The sequence below is a fragment of the Bombus pascuorum genome, chromosome 14, assembly GCF_905332965.1.
Source record: "Bombus pascuorum chromosome 14, iyBomPasc1.1, whole genome shotgun sequence".
Taxonomy (NCBI): Eukaryota; Metazoa; Arthropoda; class Insecta; order Hymenoptera; family Apidae; genus Bombus; species Bombus pascuorum.
Window position 1 is genome coordinate 10,057,743 of NC_083501.1, and position 14,418 is coordinate 10,072,160.

Sequence of the window (14,418 nt, forward strand, 5' to 3'; positions counted from 1 at the left end):
ACAATTCTGTTATGCAACATTACGAGCAAAGTAATAAGTAGAAAATACATAAGTCATAATACTAAATCGCAGATTATGGAATACCTAGTGACTCTACGTGGAAGTGAATATAATACGATAAAAATGGTATACCGTCGTTGAATAGAATGGCGGGAAAATCAATTTCTCTTTCGTGGAATCAATTGGATATATAAACTTTCTTTGAAAACTTCAAGTGTTTTCTATCGACTGTCGTTTCAGCGAGGCGCATATTTCGAATTTAACGCGTGCGAGCAAAGTTTGTTTGGCGCATTAGTCGCTTTCGCAGCGTATTGTTCGAAAGATATTATTCAACTCCGTACTGATTACGAGACGACCGGTGTATTTACGCGAACGCGGCCTAAGTAGGATTTAGATTAAACTTTGGATCGTGTACTTGTAACGAGCAAACGCGATAACAATGTAGTTGCAGCTAAACAAAATTCAATGTGACTTTAATCAATGCACGCGTATTCGCAACGAGTTTATGCACATCCTCTACGTAACGATGCAACGAATTAGAATTTGAATTAACTATTTTAATTCGACAAACACGTACATACATTTGCGACATTTTATTACTGAAAATACGCTGATGTTTCGTAAAAGTGGCAGAAACATTGCTATTTATCCGAAGACTCAATGGAGCTGCTGACGCAGCAAACGGCTTGGTTACCGGGAATCGATCGTATAAAGCGCATCGCGCTACAATTAAAGCCACGTTGTATACCTACACCGTAACGTGAAGTATACTTTAAGTATCTTATAAACCGTTTTTCAATAGAAATTTTCAGCCCAAGCTCGCGCTGTTGTGAAATAGGATCGTTAATTTATACGCAATTAAAATCCGACATTGAAAATAAACGAACGTAAAGTCACGGATAGCCACCGATTATGGATAACGATTAAAACACAGCATTAAAAATGAAAGAACGCGAAAAAGACGAAGCATGGCGGCACAAAGTGGAGAAAAGCTTCTGCTCGAAGCTCGTAGAATATCGGCACGTTCTATGGTACAAAACCGCGACACGAGCCAACGAATTAATCGTCGCGGCAAACGGGCCATTCGATAAACAAGAAACACGATGTAGACCAGCACTCTAAGCTCCCGGGAGACGGGAAAATTTAAGGTAACGTTAGTTGGCAAATTTAAGGCGACCGCATCGGTGTCTCGCTAACCATCCTGGTGTCGGTGTGTATTTATGGGAAGGATGCACCGTCACGTTAATCGGACCATACCGCGAGTCGATACATAGCAGAGTGCGCGGTGGCAGTCTTTACTCGTCGAGTAACGCGTTAGCTGCGGTTAATGTTTTCAGCCAAGTCTAAGAGTGGCTTTTTTATCGCTGCACGATCGATACTCGATCGATTGCAAATCGCCGACACGCGCAACTATGTAACGTCTCTTGCTACAATACGCTTAGTGCAAGAGATACGTGTAACGAGCTTGTAAAATTAGTCAGGCCTGAAAGTACACGTGTTTGGATCATCGAAACGGAGAGAGAGGATCAAAGGAGCGATAAACGTTTGAAAAGCATAACGTCGTGACTCTGAACTACGTGTTATCGGACGTCATTATATCTATTAATGTTTTCCCAAGTTACGTTCGTCTTTGGTAATTTATATCGTATTTTACCAATATCAAGATTAGTGCTTTAAAATAGCTCCTAATAGTTTTCGTTAGCAACTAGAAACATCGGCTCGCTGTTGGGGCTAATTTTTCTTTCAGACATACAAATGAACTTTTACTAGAGAAAATCATTACTACATGGTATAAAATAATAGAGGGTTAACACAGCGTGATTTTAATTGAAGATTGTAAGCAGCAGTTCGAGATATCAAGTTATGAATAGAGTTTGCTAACTGAACACGAGTTCAGAACACGCGTATAGTCCTAGGTGTAATTAGATCGATCAATGTATTTGTTTAAAGCTTCAGTTCGTAAGTTCGCTACCTCATCCGCCAAAAGTACGAAATAAATTTAAAAATCGTTGGAAAGAATTGAACGGGAACGTGGCTGAAATCTTGCAAAATTATTATTAATTAATCGGAAAATGGATATCAATGGAAAGCGGCGTAACGATGTTTGCCCCAAAGAACGGTTGGATAGATGCATCGAACGCGATGACATTAATTTGCGGGCAATCGGCTTGTTAACGGGTGTAATTTAACTTATTTAATATAACGCAACAGTGAGATATTGCATTCCAGCGCGCGCTGCTTGAACGTGGGTGGAACATTCCGTTGGTATTGATTCGCTATGATTCCAGAACATCTCGGGAAACTAGCAAACCGGTAGGGAAAACGGACGAGATAACGATATGTTCTCTGGAATATTATCGTCAACGATAAAACCGTAAAGGTACGATCATTTTCTGGGTAAAATCGTAGAAAAAAGATGTACCTTGGAACAATTTTATAACCTTGTAATAAAATTAACAGATCCGTTCATTCCGAGATTCATAGAAAACAACAGAATTTACGAAAAACTTGGTACGATAAATATTAAAGAAACAAATCGATCACAAAGTCTAATTAACTGGATAAACTATTAATTTGCAGATCGCACCCCTCTTTTCGTCCTGTTGATGAAGCGATGCAAATGCAATCGCAAATATTGTCTGACACCCGTGCATAAATCACTCTACTTATTGACATTCGATAACGGATCGATAAACCAGTTCACGCAACCGGGCACCTAGTACGAAATAAATGCATCAGTTAAAAGACATTCAGCGTATCTGTGGGTACATCAAACAAAACGACACGCGTTGTATAAATATCGCTTCGCGCTTTCCTCCATCCAGATACCGAGTGAATCAACTTGCATTCTATATTTTATATGATAAAGGCAATCAATGGAATTTATCACCTAAATATATAGAATTGGTGATTTAAAATTAAATAGTTCAGGTTAAATTTAACTCGAACTCACTCGCAATTAGTAATCTCATCGATACTTTTATAGCTGAGAGTTAAAACGAAATTAAACAAAGTTTCGCGGAACGCAATTAATCGTGTACGAAAAGAATGCAAAGTAAATAAATATTTTTACCTGAAGTCGAAATGTAAAAGCGTTATACGTACAACATGAAATGATTTCGAATGGAACGATTTATCGAGACGTGACGTGAGATTAATAAATCATCAGGTAAGAAGATAGGCGTATTAGTTAATCGACCTCGCAGTGTGGCGTACGTCTATTCTCGTTTCTAACGAACATCAAAAATTCTTCGATCCGCGTCCTAGCCGAAAATCATTTGTTACTAGTTCGAATTCGATTCGCTAGTACGGAATTCGGCCAACTTTAGAGTCACGGCTGTAATCTAATTTCACCACACGTACGCGATTTATATCGGCTTTGGAGTTGGAGAGTTTGTGGCTTCGAACCAGGCAAACACAACCGAATGTAGATACGTTATTTCACGCGGAATTTCTTTTCGCATCTTATTTGCACTTATTCACTGCAATCGTGAAATCATAAAACAGAATCTTCTCTTTCCTCTTCAAGCGCGTTTCCATTGGTATTTTCAATTCTTCAAGGAAAAAGAGTATATGACGTTCTGTTGCAATTATTTTATTACAATTTATTATAAATAAATATTAAGAGCAGATTGAAATATGGACTGTTTATTACAGAATATGAAAGGTTTGTCGTAGTTAATTTATTTTATTCTATCCGTACCGTAAGCAATTGCGGAATTGCTTAAATTTTCATTTCAAAATATCACAATGATACGTTGATCCAGGCTTAACATCGATGTAATATGGAATTTATTATATTTCGAGTTCTTTGAGAATTTTGTTGAATATCAGCGAGCAACTAAGTTGCATCGCGCTATACTACAGTCAATTTATTATGTATACAAGTACTACGCTGCTGTTAATTTAACGATGAATTGGTTTACACGTATTCCGTGTTACGTTCAATATTTGCTCATAACTTTCCAATAAAACGTTTATTGCGAAACATCATGTAACGGTTCTTTCTCATTTTCACTTATCGATTACATCTCTGCAATTCATGTAGAAAAATTTGAGACACGGAAAATTATATAACACCCGATACAATCGAAAAAGTTCTACAGGCGTTGAAATAAGTTCGAAAGCCACTGTACGTAAAATCGAAGCGGAATCACTCGGAGAATGACCATCCCAAGCTTAAAAGGAACGCGCCTCGTCTCATTGTCATGCACGTGGACGCTAATAATAGTGGCGACTACCGTTGGCAGAAAGACCATAGTCCGTGATTCCACGCGCGGTAGACTCGCGAACGAGCTTTTAATAAATGATCAGCCATCGTGTTGGCTGCGAGAGCCAACAGACGAACTGAAGAACGAGGAATTCGCGTGCTTTATCGCGACCTTGCGAATAAGCGATTCGCGACATCACCGCCACTTTCTTATTTACCGCGAACGATTCTAGCCAGCAAATAGCCAGAACCGTAGCCCGTAATACGAAATAGGATTGGCAAAAAAACCGATCGATTTAGCCACGATTCGGGAAGGTTCCGCTCGGTGCATACTCGTTGGAAAGATCGGAGCGTATTTTCATCCGGGAGAAATCGTTAGCTCAGCAGCACGAAATGTCGACAGAAACGAGCAAGAAACCTTATGAGCTTCCGAACTGGTGGTGTCATGTCGGCGCAAAAACGGCCAACAGAAGCGACAAAAAGGAGAAAAAGCCCGGTGCTCGCTAATGGCCAGACAACGACCGCAGTTGGACACGATATCGAGTCAAGGAAGTTTTACTGGCAAATCCAACAATTTCCTTTCGTCGATCGATACTCCTTACGATTTTTATCTGCTGGAAATTTCAACTGCCGAGAGAGTCATCTTACATAAGTATACTTTAGTTCATAAATATTAGGATGGCTATTAAAATATCATAATGCGATGCATGGACGAAGCAGAAATTCGTTTAAATTGTTGCAAGAATTATAGTATAACAAGCATAGCACGCCGTTTTTTAGAAACATAAACTGAGTTAGATCTATCCTGGTCTATTCCAAGAAATACAGCAACAATGTTGCTGTTGCCGGATCAAAATGCAATTTATGCGAAACTAAAAAAGTTGATTCGAATCGATATATAGCAGGATGGCGGTAGACAATCGGGACAAATCGAACTCGATCGAGCAATTTGCATCGGGAATGATTTTTCCTCTGCTCTCGTCAATGAGTCTGTATCCCGGATTCACGATCATTTACGATTAAGTTTTTATCGCCGATGGATTTTCGTGGTGGCAAGCTCCGAGGATGCCTCTCGCTTATCAAGCTTCCAGCCAATAACGCCGCGTTCAATCCCAACAAAACGTTTCTACTCGGTGCGTTCAAAACGTTCCTGCCCTGTTTGCGTGCATGGTAAAAGGCTTATCTGTTCGCTCGATGACTAAACGCACTTATAAACTGAAAAAGCGCTCTATGAAAAATCGAGCCAGCGAACGCTGCAGTGGTGAGAATCCTCTGGGGAGCGGAACTTTTGTTGCCAGCTATGGGAATCTATCGAGGCGATTCCCGTCCATCCAACCCTGTTATTTCGTCACTGTCTTTCTTGCAATTAATTCGATCGAAATCAACAGATTTATTTATTACAGCGAGTTTTTATCTTCTTGGGGGATGAAAATAGAATACGGTAGTTTATGAATAAATAATACGCACTAATCTGTGCTCATTTCTCATGAATATTGTAACTATGTAATCGCTAGGTGAGCATAAATACAGGCAATCCTAATCCTCGTACCAAAGCTAAGGTAATCTATTTCGATTAACGGTGGCGAAATTTGAGAACTGTTCTATATATGGCTGATTTCAATACCGTGGTACAGAGATTCAATTCACCTATCAAATATTATGACGAATTATATGTACGTTATACATATATGTAAATCTATAGCTCTTTAAATTGGTCATAAATGTATAAATATTTACAATCAACTAACCATATATAATAGTTTGTACTCTATCTCTCTCTTATTACTATAAATTCCCACAAGCTATCAGCTAACGTGATAATATGCAAGAAAACGAAAACGAAAAGGAAATTGTGGTTGCTCCTCGAAACAACGTTGCCATCCTGTTTCCCATTACATGTGTAGGTTGGCTGCAACTAGTCGCAACAGGTGCACTCAATTCGCGACCCTTTACGACCTGACTGCCGCTGCAGGTATGTATACACAGAGAATTGAAGCTGTAAAGGACCGAAAACTACGACGGAAGATCTCGTGAAAAGCACATGGGTGTTTTTTCTGTCGGTTGATGCACGTGCCTACGGACATCCTCTCCTCCCGACCTGTTCTTTTCAACTTATGTATCTATTTATCTTTTCTTGTCGGTTCGCTGCACGCTCTCTCTAAACGAAATAGAAAGTCATTCTGGTTCCTCGGTTCATTTACAGTCACACGTTTTGTTTCGGTTCGCCTTTCATTTAATTTTTAACCGTCGCGATCCTCTGGACCGCTCAACTTTCCCAAAGCATAATTCTCGATGGTCCGTAAATTTTTTTGAAAAAAACGCAAACTCCACAAATGTTTCCTCGGCTGTTATTCTGTGTCTTCGATGGTTTTACAGTCCACAATGAAAGTTCTTGCGAACAATGTACCTACACGCTTTGTTTGTACTTTCTAAATAAGATAGATGAAATTTAAAGAAAAGTAGCTTACCAGCGAAGATTACATCTACGATGAAACCGAGAAAAGAGACAGCTATACAGGATGTTTCTGCCTTGTCTGAAACAGAGGTAAATCAAGATTCTTCCAATCATTTCAACAATTATACGTCAAAGAAGTACAAAAGTCGTACGGAAAAATATTACGTTCGTAAAAAAAGATTCGTCGCATAATAGTTATGTGGCAATGTTCGACGACGGAACTTTTCGACGGCTTCGCGACACAAAGTGCTATACCATTAAAGCGTAAGGCCGACATGCCTAATGTACCATCGATATCCCTACGGTTCTTGCGCCGAATATTCGGAAGAATGCATACACGGCAACCGTTGCGGACGTCTAACAAACGCGTGCGTAGTGGGGATATCGAAGGGCAACAAAGAAAAGAATCCGTTTGGTTTTGAACAAAAGATCCATTCCATTTCGAACAGCGAACTGCGAAGAATCTAGCGTAACAGCGAAGCAAACACGTTCGAGAAGCGTGATTGTTGATTGTTGACTGTTGATTGTTGACTGTTGATTGTTGACTGTTGATCGCTGACTGTTGATTGTTGACTGTTGATTGTTGACTGTTGATTGTTGACTGTTGATTGTTGACTGTTGATTGTTGACTGTTGATTGTTGACTGTTGATTGTTGACTGTTGATTGTTGACTATTAATTGTTAAATAAACCTTTTTGGCTGAACATCAAGAATATTTCTTGGGCACTCACATTCAACATCACCTCAGTTACGACAGTGTATCATTTTGACAGATGTAGGAAAAGATGATTCATCTAGGAATAAAATTAAAAGACCTGAATTCGATAAAGTTCGACGCAGGAAAGTCACAGTAATCTCAAGATTAACGTAGTTGCTCCTACATTTAAGAACGCGGTAACGACGATTAAGAAAGTTAAAGATAGTTTTCAATCTTTTCACTGAGCATTTTACGTCGTATTCGAGATATTTGCGGAAATCATCGAATATACCGTTATACGTTTCCTAACGCGACCTCAGGATTACCTCAACCCTCCTATAGAAACTGTCTGCATCCTGAAAACGGATAATCGAAAAAGCGTAGGACGGGCAGAAGTCGAAGGGTGGTCTCCCCAGTCTGCGATGGGGTGAGAAAATTGAACGAGGGCTGCAGGTAGGACGAGGCAGCCTGGAATACCTCGTAGATCACGCGTATTCTTACGTTCGCACGCGTGCCGGCAATTCCGTGATTCGTTGGTTACACGATGGCCGAGCATTGTTGCGTGCTAATTTACGGACCAATTAATTAGCGCCACGGAGCTCAGATATTCCTGGCTCCCCGGAACGCGTCGCTCGAATCACCCTCTGCCCCTCTCTGTTCCCTCGTTTTCTAAGCCCCTCACCCTTCTACCCCTCGCGAAAGCATTCGTCCGACTTCGCAGCTGTATTGTGCTAACTCCGAGCATGTTCTCCTTCTGACGCGCGGTCTCTTCATTTACGATAGCTTCGATAGAAATAGACGGTGGATTTAATCGTCTCAAGATGCACAAGGATCACGAGGCCAAGTCACCAGCGGGTAATCAAGACACGAAGGGAACGTTTCTCCAATCGAGAGAAGAATTCTAGAATTCGTGCGTGTTAGTCCGAACTGGATTTTGCACGGAGCAATGTCGTTTCTATGCGTTCGTTCGTTTTAATTTTACTCGGATGGAACGCTGTTGCTTTCACTATGATATATTTAAAACATCACGTTCCTTGTATTTATCTTTCACGAGCTCGAATCAGTTCTTTGTTCCTTTATCTATGGATACCATCGCGCGCGACGCTATTAAAGAACTGGTCGTACAATCGTAGTGTAAAAGAAACGATTGTCACTAAGGAGTACTGAGAACCTTTGTCATAACGCAGCCGCTCGTCATGACATTCAAAAGTTCTACTCAGACAGCTCACAGAGGCGTGGTGGAATTTTTACAACAGAGGGTAAGAACGTTGATGTTCTTTGGTGAAAAAAAGCGACACACGTGCACGTCGGTGGATGCTCGCGAACGTTATAGATGACAGTGTCAGCGACAGAGGGTCGACACGGCAGACAGGACAACGCGGTGTCAGTGTCCGAGGGTGCAGAGTGTAGGAGACAACGAATAATTCATCCCTTTCTGCCGCCCCTCTGCAGAGATGCGTCGCACATGTCGTCGCTGCACACCAAATATCACGATTCTGCTGCATTCGCCTCGCGAAACATGATCTTTCAACTACACGGTCATTCGTTCAAGCGCTATGAACGCATTTCCTCGATCAACTTATTCTGAATCACGTATACAAGACAGGTGTTTTGAACGCTCGATCGTTCCATAAATTCATTCCATTCTACGGAACTTGGAAATAAATATTTCTATGTACAAAGGCACAAACTATTTCAACATTCGCTCTAAAACTTCTATCTATATACAGTAGCGGACAAAAGTTTAAGACGAAATGGAAGAAATAAATAATTGATTTACTTTCCATAAAAAATATAAATACGGTGTTCTACTTTTGGTATTAACTAATTGTACATTTGTTTGTACACTTAGAAAAAAAATTTCATTTTGATATTTTGCTCAATAGCTAAGTTATAAAAAAGGAACGAAATCTGTATAATATTTCGTCGGTCAAAAGTTTAAGACTATACAAAAAATATTAATTTTTGGTTAAAAAATATACACAATTTTTGTTTAAATTCAATATTTTGTTCAATATCCGTTATTTCTTATCCCTTCGGTACATCTTCTTGGCATAGAATCTATTAATTTTTTATATTAATCTACCGTAATATTATTCCAGGCTGTTTCAATCGTAGAGTAAAGTTCATTTAAATTTTTCGGTTTATAACCTTGTACTGTCTTTTTTATGATGCTCCACAAGTTCTCGATTGGATTAATATCTGGTGATTGGGACGGCCACGGCAGCACGGTGATATTTTCTTCTTGAAAAAACTGTTTCACAACCCGAGCCGTGTGCTTCGGATCATTATCATTTTGAAAAATAAAATCATCACTCATATTGTTGCGTGCAAAAGGTAACATTGTGTTCTTGAGTATGTCCTTGTATTGAAAACGGTCCATAATTCCATTGATACGACATATCGGACCAGGGCCGCTTCGAGAAAAACACGCCCACACCATAACGTTGCCACCACCATGTTTAAGAGTTTTTAAAACGCACTGTGTTTTCAAACTTTCGCCAATTCGACGTCTAACGTACCGTATCCCGTCAGAACAGACGCGATTGAATTTCGATTCGTCAGAAAACAATACCTTTTGCCAATCTTCACTTGTCCAATGCTTATGAGCTTTAGCAAATGCAAGTCGTCTTTTTCGATTCCTAGAACTCAGCAGTGGTTTCTTTTGGGGTTTTCGTCCTCTTAAGTTAAAGTCTTCTAATCTTCTCCTAACAGTTCTAGCACTAATTTGTGTATCGTTTTCATAGTTTATCTCCGCAGCAATATTATTTGCACTACGAAAACGATCCTTTTCGCTCAATCGATGAATCCGGCGATCCATTTTCGGTGTTGTTTTCCGTGGTCTTCCGTTTTTCGGTTGATCGCAATACATGCCTGTCTTTAAACATTTATACCAAGCTTGTTTACAAGCTGTTTCTGACCTGTTCACTATATTTGCTATTTCGGTGAAGGTTTTACTTTGCTTTCGCAGCCTTACGATTTGTTCCCTTTCGTTTTCAAGTAAATTCTTTGATTTACCCATAGTCTGTTCCTACCTAAATGAATTTTAAGCAATAAAAGGTACACTAAACAATGATTTTGACATTCCAGAATCAAAATGTTCAAAAACTGTACTCGTACTCACGTTTTACACAGATCGTCTTAAACTAATGTCCACTGTTTCCAAGTGCTAGGCGGTAACTAACTGTTGTAACTCCTACATTGTTTGTATTTAACAACTGACTGTCTGAGGTTACGAAGGTCAAACATACAGCTACGTTATTCCAAAGAGACAAACCGAATAGAAGAACAATATGCGTATAAGATGTTTGTAATCCGGTTTACAAATCATCGTCTTAAACTTTTGTCCGCTACTGTATATATAATTGGATTTTATTATTATTTATTTAAATTGGATTAAACAGGAAACGATGGTTATTTAACGTGAACTAAATACAATAATGTGTTATAACTAAGACAACTAAATAGTTAATTTACAACCCTCGTCACCATGGTTCCAACTCTCTCTTTCACGCGGACCACACTTCCTGACAAACTGACAACACTCTCTGATTTCTCAACTCACACTGATTGTTAATTCGTCTTTCTCCCTTAACATCCCTTTGTCTTTTCTTATAGCCCCATCACGTACGTGTTCCGCAACCGTCGGTAGCCATGGTCACGTAGGCCTTTTTCCGCGTAAGTATTCGACTGAAAGACCGACGACATATTGATGGGCCGTCGGTACTTAGGCTTTCTCGCAACATTGTTTATGGTTCACCCATTTCTTAGGCCATTTGTCCACGATGCTACAATATATACATAGTGTGTTATGTGAAATATTTCGAAATCTCATTAGCCCTGTATCGGGACACGTCTGAAATCAAAGGTTCGAAAACTTTGTTCAATCAGTGTGTTACGTCGCGCGAGATGGTCCGTGCGACATCCCTTTCGGACTGACCGCCAAGGCCTACCCCTCGTTACACTGACCTGCAAGAAACCCAAGGAACCACCATAAACCGAATCTTTCCAGCTTAACTTCTATTCACACAAGTATTTTCGGTTTATGAATGGTCCTTTGAACGGTCCTTGGGTTCATTGCAAACTCCTGCTAATTACGGAGAAAGCAGATGTGCCCCGCGAAACAGTTGGTTTTTCCCAAGAACAAGGACACCCATGAGCCACATCTGCAGGAGACTTTCTCCTCGTATTTTGTTTATTAACATTGGCTATAACCAATGGGCATCGCGGATCGTTACCCTCACTTTTTTACCGAAAAGTGTGAACAACGAATCCGCATCCTTAGTTCAGAAAGGGTACACCCACATCAAGCTTTCCTCCTAAATAGTACGAGATGGGTCAATCACTTCTCTTCTACTCCTCGGAGAGTCAAGTCACTGTTCTTCTACTCCTCGGACAGTCAAGTATACTGTTCTTATACTCCTCGGACAATCAAGTACTCTGTTCTAACATATCTCGGGTCAATCAGTGTACTTTCCGACGACATCAAACCATTTTCTGTCTATGTTATAAGTGTTGTAATGTGGTGTAAATATATCTATATTATATAACTGTAGACTACAGTTATTCAACAACAAACACCCCTATTATCCCAAAAGAAATAAGGGGATCGCCCTGCTCGCGGTGTCGATTCGTATAATCGTAACGGGAATTTACGACTCCCGTTGACGCTCCTCAACGCGATCGCGTGTCCCCGCGACTGGACGAAAATACACAGTGTACATTTTGAATGAATGTTTGCGGTCGGAAACAAGCGCTCCAAAAGTTTGAAAGGTAGCTAGCCTATATAGTAATTGGTAGAGATACATTCGTAGATACTTGATCACGTTTTAGGATGGACAGATTAATTTCTGACAGTTGCGTCACGACTGATCGTCACTCAAAAGTGCGAGCAAATAGGCGGAAGATAACGATAACGTCCGCGCCAATAACGACGCGACGGTCAGCTATGATTATTAATCATGTGCAGGTTGCGCGTGCGAGTGTCAGCGGTGCGTGGGGAGGCCTGACTAATCGTTCCGCCATTGCGGAATAATATACCCATGGTGGTGGATCGTTGTTTTGCTCCTGTGGTTCTACAGTTTAGACCCTCTACTAGAATCGTGTACTTGTTTTTGCATCGCGCGTTACATTCTAAACTAGCGATTTCCATCAGTAATGATTTTACAAAGGAATATCGTAACCTGGTACCTTATGCAACAAAAAGGTACACGCTGCTAAATAAGTCTTATTTCACTCGAAAGATTAAAATTCTATTCGAATTTCGTAGCAATGTTTATTCGAGATTATCAATGAGATTAAATTCAATAACTGTAATAGCTTATCCTGATTTACTGTTGGAAGCTTCAGATGCTAGGCTGTTTGCGGTTGCGCGAAAACGGGACGAGCAGATCTTCCGGGTAGGATATTTTGCGGGGGAGTACGAAATCCTCCAGTAAACCAACGGAATCCTACCGGCTGCTGGCTTTACCTTGCTACGGTCTCGCGCTAATGCAGCAATAAACATGCATCTATCTGAAGCACGAGCGAAGTCACGGCTCCGCCAGACGAGAACAAGCCTACGAAGAATAATATGCATCAACGGAAATATAGTAAAGACGTAGCCGCTAGAGTTTCCAAGCTGAAACGCATCCGCGCTTACACGCGAGCTATTGAAGATACGAATATTCTAGAATGCAACGGATTCAGTAATATTGTTTTTACACGCTTTAGCTTTGAGAAATTTAAGAATCAATATCCTTTAGCTCTTGACACGGAGAAGTAATAAAATTATTGCTAAAAAAAAATGGAATTTTTCTATGGTACAGTGAGAACAACAAGGTTGAGGTACAAGACGTCCATGTGTAAGAGCTACAAAATAGTTTACAATGAGTTAGGGCAGCGTTTGCGCCATAAAGAGAGCTTAGCGTCGAGAGAAATAGTTGTTGCTTAGTCTTTGAGGTACACTGTACACTAGTCCTCATAAAAGATATAACTTAGAAAAAACGAAGCTGGCACCCCGCTGGGGGTAGCCGCCCACATGCTATATTTATTTTTTATTTATATTTTTTTTTCTTCACCAACAAGATATAACACTTTACCAAATGTCCATAAGGACAAATTGTAAAATAACCAAAATAAAATAAAAAAAAAAAAAAAAAAACTGTACACTAGTAATACTGCGAGAGCAGACAGAGTGAAAAGAAAATCGTAAGAGAGTACATACTTGCTGCTTTAAAAAATAATTATAATTGCTTCAATATATATATAAATTTTACGTAGGAATTATTTCTACGAGATAAAGCGATGCATTGGTTGGAGTAGATCGATTTAACGGGCAGATAAACATTTTACAAATTTAAGTGAGAGAAATGGGAATGCAATTTGCGTTCTGGAATATTTTGTCCAGATCATAAAATCTATTAACTTCAATCTCGAAATAGCCGCTTGAATTCCGTTTTGAATTAAATATTTTTCCAACCAATTCACAGTTTGATTTTACTTTGTAGGTTGTGATCTAAATTGAAACTAAAACTACGCTGAAATTGCAACGACTGATTACAAAACACGGACGAAAGAAGCGATAATGAAATCGATGGAACAAATCTGCTATAATCGTATTACACTTTTACGAGCGTTAATATAGATTCTTGTAAACTACATTAAATCTTGTATTCAGGTCATCGAATAATAGATTCCCGGTTGATTCGTTAAAAAAGAATCTGTCCTTTTTTTTTTAATAACAACGAAAATAAGTTTGCCCGACAGTATTTTTGTTCCGACTGGGAGCACGCGTACGTGGCGCACAATACGGAAAGGAAGTTAATTACTCCTCGCTCTCATTTCGATTTTTTGAATAGCCAGCCGCTCAACAAAAGGGGAGAAAAGACATCGCGTCGCTGCGAAAAAATAGGTTGCGTCGTGAAGGGCCTGTTTTGAAATATTTTATAGTTACTTTTCCTCTCCCTTTCTCCCTCTACAACTGAAATTTTTAAAACCTCGAGTTTTCAAAGATTAATACAAACGTATGTATGTTACGCCTCTTCTCTTTCTCCTATCTAATCTGTAGCTCGTTTT

At 39.7% G+C, this 14,418-nt stretch overlaps 1 protein-coding gene across 3 annotated transcripts in view; it reads right to left on the reverse strand.

The window, feature by feature from the left end:
* Nucleotides 1–14,418, reverse strand: part of LOC132913968 (RNA-binding protein Musashi homolog 2) — a 126,897-nt gene that overhangs the window by 89,251 nt on the left and 23,228 nt on the right. For 2 of the 3 annotated variants that reach the window (XM_060972673.1, XM_060972670.1), the window contains exon 2: nucleotides 6,679–6,744. The exons of the other annotated variant lie outside the window; for it this stretch is intronic. The gene's annotated coding sequence lies outside the window, so the exon portion shown is untranslated. The remainder of the gene's footprint in view (nucleotides 1–6,678; nucleotides 6,745–14,418) is intronic. 3 annotated transcript variants of the gene reach the window in all.